Here is an 8,381-nt window from a genome sequence, read left to right as displayed (position 1 = left end):
TAATTATTTAATGCTATTTTAATGTGAATACTTATTTTCATGGATTTTAAATGAATTGTTCCTATATATATTTTTAAATCATTATTTTAATTTTCTTTGAGGATTAGACATTTTCTATTTTCACAAAGTGTATATCATTAAACTGTAAGTATGTATCTTGATGCAACATTAAGTTAGTGAAATCAAGTGTTTATGATAATATAACACAAATTCCCCACTGGTAAAAAACCAAATTACATATGATAGTCAAAAGGTCTAATATTCTTCACATGGAAGTATTTTCCTGTCTTTACTTCATACTATCTCCAGTTGCTGACCTTCTACTCTGCAGTTGTCCTCTCCTACATTTTCTTATATCCTTGTAGTTATGTAAATAGCTATCCTTGATTTAAGTAAAATTTCAATGTGTTTCCTCTTTTGATTGTTCATTATAGTATTCAAGAAAACACTCCATACCTAGTATCTTGAAGGATGGAATTGATATGTGCTGAGGACTCTCATCATGAGCTTTTAATGAGCTCAGGTGACACTGCAGCACACTTTAGTTTGTGCCTGGTCTTTTTGTTAACAATTGTATGCAAATCAAGAGCTTTGTTTCTTCTACTTTATTAGTGTCAATAAATCCTCCTATGGCTGTCTCATATATATTTTTAAACACTATTAATTTTTATAACATTATTGAGATGTAGCTGACATACTGTACAGTATATTTAAAGTATAAAATTCAGCGGTTTTTAATATAGTCAAAAAGTTGTATAACTATTAATTTTAGAACATTGTTATCACCCACCCCCACCCCCCGACCTCCAAAAAACACATACCCACTAGCTGTCTCTCCCTAGCCCTAAGCAACCACCACTACTACTTTCCTGTCACTATAGATTTGTCTATTCTGGCCATCTCTATAAATGGAATCATATATGTGGTCTTTATAATTGGCCCTTCTAAATTAACATAATTTTTTTCTGTCTTTTTGGTTATAGCTACCTTTGTGGATGTGAAGAAATAACTCATGGTGGGTTTAATTTGCATTTCCCTGAAGCTAATGATGTTGAACATCTTTTCATGTATTGGCCATTTGTATATCTTTGAAGAAAAGTCTCCTGAGATACTTAGCCCATTTAAAATTAGATTTTCAGTGTTTCTTATTGAGTTGCAAGAGTTCTGTTTTTTAAATACAAGTCTGCTACAAGATACAGGATTAACAAAAGTTTTCTCCCATTGTGTAGTTTCTTTCCTTAATGGCATTCTTTGAAGCACGTTTCTGATTTTGATGTCCGTTTATCTATTTTTGCTTCTGTTGCTTGTGTTTGCAATGTCCTACTAAAAAACAACTAAGATTGATATACAAGTTTTCTAATTTTTGCATATGGTATGAGGTAGGAACCCACTTTCATTATCTTGCATATGGGTATCCAGTTGTCACAGCACCATTTGTTGAAAAGATTCTTTTTGAAGTATGTTAGCAAAAGTTGAATACTCAGCTGATCACAAATGTGAGATTTTATGTATAGACTCACAGTTCTAGTCCATTGATCTTTTATGTCCACTACCACACTGTCTGGATTAACGTAGCTTTTCAGTAAAACTTGAAATTGGGAAGTAGGAGTCCTCCAACTTTGTTCTTTTCCTTCAAGATTGTTTTGGCTTTTCTGGGTTCCTTGAATGTGCATATGATTTTTAGGATCACCTTGTCAATTTTTGCAAGGAAACTAACTGACATTTTGATAAGGATTTGTTAAATCCGTAGTTCAATTTGAGAAGTATTGCCATCTTACCAAAATTGTCTTCAGATTCATGAATGTGAATATCTTTCTATTTGTTTAGGTCCATAATTTCATTAAATCTCTGTAGTAAAACAAAACTTCTTGATACAAGATAATTCGTTGAATTTCAACACCATTATTACAATCTAGTTCTTATCATTAACAAACATTCCATAGTATTGTAAGGTCTTCTGGTGTCACAATACACAACTAAACAATTGTTTGTTAGTATGTATCCCTATTTCCAAAGAAATACGAATTGTTTCTTGAGATTAAGTACTAAATACTACAGAATTTATATTCATTATTTAAAAAGATACAATCAAGTAGAAGAGAAAATAGATCAAATATCCAGAGATATATTAGATGTAATCTCTATCTTAAATAATAGTTTAGGGAATTATAATATGAGTTCCATTATATTTGAGCAACAGTCCAGACTGGGTTTCCATACATTTCAAGGTTGATTGTATCAATTTGCATTTTGTTTAATATCTTTTTAAACTTTATTGTACTAGATTTTTCTAAAAACAGCATTTCTGTATTTTAATATTTTTATCTATGTAAGATAAATATCTTTTTGGTTTTTTTGTATATCCTATGATTTTTTTTTAATTTGTGTTAATGAATTTTATTTTAGCTTTTTTATATTAAAAATCATTGTCACAATGACAGGGCACCTGCCTGACATAATGCCTCTGTGATATAGCAAAATTCTACCTACAAAAATGTCTGGAAATACTATGCTACTGATAGTATACATGGTAATTAGTTGCTAACAAATTCATAAGATATGATATAAAAAGCAGTCTTAAAAGACTAAAGAATCTGAACTCTTTATCTCAGTTTTGGAAATACAAGATCTTTGGACATTAGCAAATAGTGTCCTGTTTTTGTTTGTTTTTCCCCTTGAAAAACTATTTGTAGTTATACAAACACATTCTTTGGTGTATTTGTAATTGTCCCTGGTTTCAAGTACATTGACTCTGAAGCCAGAAGCCAACCTTTAAGAGTATCATTGACCCTGGGAATACAATTCATTCCTACTCATCAGTTAAAAGAAGCTTGAGTTCCTGAAGTTACTTTATCATCTTACTCTGATAGATCATGATTTTTCTCCCTGTTTTCCAAACACCAATATTCATAAGTTGTACTTAGCATATATTTATATTCCAGGGCCACCGTAAGAAAATATGCCATGCTGGACAGCTTAAAACAGAAATTGACTTTCTCATAGCTGAATACTAGAAGTTCAAGGTCAAGGTATTAACAAGGGCAGATACTTGTAGGGTTTCTTTGACTCAAAGACTACAGCTTTCTCACTGAATCCTAACATGGATTTTTCTCTGTGCGCATACTTCCCTGGTGTATCTCTTCTTGTAAAAAAACACCAGTCATAATGACCTATGACCTCACTTAATCTTCATATTGCGTTGAAAGCACGATCTCCAAGTGCACTCACCTTTGGGGTTTGGGCTTCAACATAAATTTGGGGGAACATGATTCACTCCACAACACATGATATATTAGGAATCAAAAGTTTTGTCACTGTCCAGAAAATTTTCTCCCCTTATCTGACAAAAGCTTTCAAATTTTGGTTTAGGAACCACCTTCTCTCTGTCTCTGTCACTCTCTCTGTCACTCTCTCTGTCACTCTCTCTGTCACTCTCTCTGTCACTCTCTCTGTCACTCTCTCTGTCACTCTCTCTCTGTCACTCTCTCTCTGTCACTCTCTCTCTGTCACTCTCTCTCTGTCACTCTCTCTCTGTCACTCTCTCTCTGTCACTCTGTCTCTCTGTCTCTGTCTCTCTCTCTGTCTCTGTCACTCTCTCTGTCTCTGTCACTCTCTCTGTCTCTGTCACTCTCTCTGTCTCTGTCACTCTCTCTGTCTCTGTCTCTCTCAACTCCTGCATTATAGATCTGAAGGATCTTAATCTGATCTCATAAGATGGGAACAGGACACATTCAAACCATTTCTCTCTCTAGCTGAAGTGATTGCTTTAGAGGCAGATTAGTGACCCAAGCCAGACAAATATCTGGGGATATGGCTAGAATAACAGGAAAGAGGAGTTCTTGTCTTTCTACTTTACTAGGCTTATGATTTATAAGCCTGGAGCCATTCTTAACTGTGCTGCCCTTGTGTGGAATGATCCTGCCTAGAATAAAGCCAACAAGGAAAATAGCAGTGTTCTGATATAAGAAAACTCCTGATGATAGTATCTGAGCATCTGGATCCAGCCAAACTGAAATCTCAACTATTCCTGGACTTCTCAGCTGCCTGAGTCAACCAATTACATTTTGCATTAGCCAGTTTAAATTTGATTCCTACTGTTGTGACCAAAGTAATCCTGGAAGAGCATTTTAGCTCCTTAAAACTGTAAAAGGTGAATTCTAGAGACAGGAGTAGAAATTCAAAAAGCTTAGAACTAGTGTTCATGAATACTAACTAGGCATGAGGATTAGATGGAATACCTATAGCTACAGGGAAAAACTAATTGTTGTCTTATTTAAAGGAAATATATATTTAAATACATAAAGTTACTACATCTTTGCCAAGAACCAAGTGGATTACATTAGTCTTTGGAGAAATATTCACTCCCTATAATTCAAGCATAACCCCAAGTACAATAAGTATCTTGTATGAGAACTCATCTTTAAGAGTTCTTCTGTCAAATTTGATTCCACTCCAAAATGATTGGTATTAGAACCAATAAGAGGAGATGAACACAAGTTTGGGAGACAAGAAATCTGTGCCTGATAAGCGGTGAATTACTTAAGCATAGTTTTCCCATGAAAAATGATTATGGAAAGAAATTGTAGGGAAGCGTAAAAAGATGACAATGGAGCTCCTCAGAGAGTTGGAGGTTTCAACAAAATTGGGGTACAGTGTTCTTGGTGTTAAAAAGCTTAAGACAATAGGATTTCCTAATCAGAAATTAGACAGTTAGTTTCAGATTTCAGAGTTTAATAGTCCATGGCAATGATAGTTCAGGGAATGGGATAGTAAATTGTTGAAGTGCATGATGGGTAAAAAATGGAATCTCTCAGTTCTTTGGAACATTGCTTGAAAATACTGCACTAAGTTGTTTTTTGGAATGTCTAGGACTACAGCGCATTAAGTGAAAGCCTTGCAATATGTCTTTTTACATTCTGAAAACCAAAAATAATTTACCAGTGAGTTTTGAAGTTGACTCTTCCACATAGATAATGTACATATGTCTTGGAGTTTCCTGTGCTGTTTTCATACAAAAAAAGAGCAGTATTTATTACACCAGGAAAAAAAATTCTGAAGTACTCTTGAATCTTATCATAAATTTTTTTGAGACTTATTTACTAGTTCTTGAGGGACAATTTCATCTTGACCACTAATAATTCTCAACTCAAATACTTGAATGATAGAAACTATTCTAGCCAAGGCAAGAGTAGAAGAATCAGAAGTCCGTTCTCATTAAGCCTTCCCACTACACCTGATATTAAATCTAGCTTTCCTCAAGACCACATCTGACATCAAATGACCATGGTATTAGCCTTAACTTTACCTTTCAGACCATCTCTAACGTGTGTCCCTTTCTGAATGGACATGCACAGAACAGAACCGGATTCTCAAGTTAATGGACTTAAGTTTTCTGTCTTGTTCTGTTCTAGCTTTTTAATAGTACTTTTCTAACATCTACAGCATAATTTCCTTAATTTTTCCCCCTGAGGCACTCTTTAAATAAGTAATCTCAGGTTAGAAATATACTTCAAGGAATATTTTCACATTAGAGAAAGTTATTTAAAACCTGTATTTAGTCCCACTTAAACTGTTACTGTTATCTTTAAAGGGCATATCAAACTATTCAGAGAATTTATTAGTACTTATGTTGATACCTTTGAGATAGATAAACAAGGCAGCATATGCAGGATTATGAAGTATAAGCTTTTGATTCAGAGAGTAAACCAAACAATAAGCATTTATTAAAGTTATCTTTGCCTGATAACCTGCTACCTCCATGTTTTTATATTCAAAACTGTAAAAGATACATCAAGTCTTTAGGATTCTGTGTTTAATTTCTAACTGGTTTTATTTAATATTTACCCCAAATTTAATCAACTGTTTAGTATTATTCTGAGTCTTGTTCTCAGTGCAGATTTTCCTGATTTTCTCAATAAAATCTTTTTTACAGTTAAATCAAACTTAGAAATTTCCTTATCTCTGCTTTTTAGCCTTAAATTAGGAGTGATCCTTTCCACAGTTTATATTCATCTTAGCCTTAATCTGACCTGCTATTGATAGTAATTTCACCTTAATTTCTGTTGCAACTCTCAAAATACATTCTTCACAGACATTGCATATCCATATACTTTGAGCCAAGGTTGTACTTTGTACTTTATGTTTGGATCATTTTAGGGCTTGATAATTCTGTTAGATGAGCCACCTCCCTAACATCTAGCTGTGAATTCATCTTTGAGAGGAAATCTTCACACTGAAATTTAAATGATCTGTAGGAAATCTTCTATTTCAAATCTGTGGATTAAAGAGAAACCAAAGTAAAAACAGACCAGTATAGGAAAGAGATGAGGGTCACTTGGGCCAGGTTGTTGTCAGTGCAAATGGGGAAACAAATCAAAGCCTCTAAGATACAATATTAGAGGTTGATAGTATAGAATAAGTAGGATAGATACAGCAGGGAAGGTAAGAAACATTGATGTTGACTCCACATTTTTAATCTGACTCATTTTATGGGGGATAATCTGATTTGTTGAGGTATGGAAAAGCTTGGCAGATACATAGATTTATGTTATGGGAAAAAAAATTACAGATTTATTTATTTTTTTTTTAATTTTTTTTCAACGTTTTTTATTTATTTTTGGGACAGAGAGAGACAGAGCATGAACGGGGGAGGGGCAGAGAGAGAGGGAGACACAGAATCGGAAACAGGCTCCAGGCTCCGAGCCATCAGCCCAGAGCCCGACGCGGGGCTCGAACTCACGGACCGCGAGATCGTGACCTGGCTGAAGTCGGACGCTTAACCGACGGCGCCACCCAGGCGCCCCCAGATTTATTTTGACTAAGATGAATTTTAGTCATCCTGATAGAGTAGAAAGTAAGATTCAATGATAGGGGCAATGGAAGTCAGGATTGGAGGTATAAACTAGACAATCTGTAGATAGTTTCAAAGCCTTGGGAGGAAATATTTGCTTAGAAAAATAGTGTAAAGAGATGGTGTCCAACTCCTAGCTTTATTAGTCCCTAAAATTTGGGGTAGGCCACTGAGAAGAATCTAGCAAAGGGAGCTGAAAAACGATGGGAGGTATAAGGAAATCCATGAATCGGGCAATGTTGGGCAAATGGTAGTTCTTGGTAGGAGTTATTAACTTTCATAAGGGCTGACTGGTAAAGTTTATAGTTCTTTATTCAAACTTTAGGATCTAGTATAACTTTACACTCACTGGCACTCATTGACCAAAAGGTTGGTGAAGGGAATAATTAGTGAAGATATCCATCCAACATATGCACGGTACATTCTTTTTCAGTACCCCAACACTGGTTTTAATCAGACGATCAGAAGGTAAAATGGAAATTATGACTCCCATAACAGTGAATCTTGCTAAATTTCATTTTGGTATTATGACATTTGGCCTGCTTTAGGAAATATTCAGAGAGAGAGAGAGAACGAGAGAGCGCGAGCGCACTCAATAAAATGTCATAAATGTTACCCAGTTATTAACTGATGTGGACCAATTATTTGATGTTTAAATAAAATACACTAGACTCTATATTCTACATTCTGTGAACTTAATAAATTTTCTAAAAATTCCAACAAGTCTTCAATGACTTAAATTTTATAGTCCAGCTCCAAGATCTTTTTCCTATTTGCTTGCATTTCACCTTCCTTAGAGTTTTACTAAAATAGGGAACACTAGAATTCAATTTTCTCCTTGTTTTCAGTTTTTTCATTCCTAAAGCACTCACATAATGCATTTATACATGTAAAATATTTTCTGGTAAAACTGGAATGTCCTTGTATAACATTGTAAAAACATCATGTATTGTATATTGTCATTCTGTTTAAGTCTGCTCAGCTTCTCTCTTGGGTGCTTCTTGGACATTTCTCTCTCTAAAAGCCATAATTCTTAAAGAATTCTGAGCCAGTAAAACCTATGGGTCTTGGAAGTTACTGTCTTCTTTTTTCGGAATGTAATCTCTCCAGATAGATGCATGGTTCAACTTCCTTTCACAGAGGGCTCTGCTAAAAGAACATGTTCCTGACCACCCCATATGAATTAGCTTCCTTATCTTACCTGATTTCTTTTTATTTGTAGTGTTTATCCCCACTTGATATATGTGTCTCTTTTCCTACTCCTATCCTCTCTCAAGAACAAGGCTCAGAGTAGAAACTTAATTTGTGCCATTCACTAATAAATTCCTAATACCCAGGGTATTACCTAATCTATGGTAGGTACTAAGTAATAGGGGTGATGGAATGAATGAGAGAATGAATAAACATGTCTGAATTTGTATCTTCATTAGGTGGGGATAATATCTGCTTACTTAAAGCATATGAATATTTTCAGTCAAATGATGTAAATGATGTTATATTTCAGTAACTATAAAGTTTGATATAGAGATCC

This window comes from Neofelis nebulosa, chromosome 1 (assembly GCF_028018385.1).
Source record: "Neofelis nebulosa isolate mNeoNeb1 chromosome 1, mNeoNeb1.pri, whole genome shotgun sequence".
Lineage (NCBI taxonomy): Eukaryota > Metazoa > Chordata > Mammalia > Carnivora > Felidae > Neofelis > Neofelis nebulosa.
Note: the sequence above shows the minus strand (reverse complement) of the source record.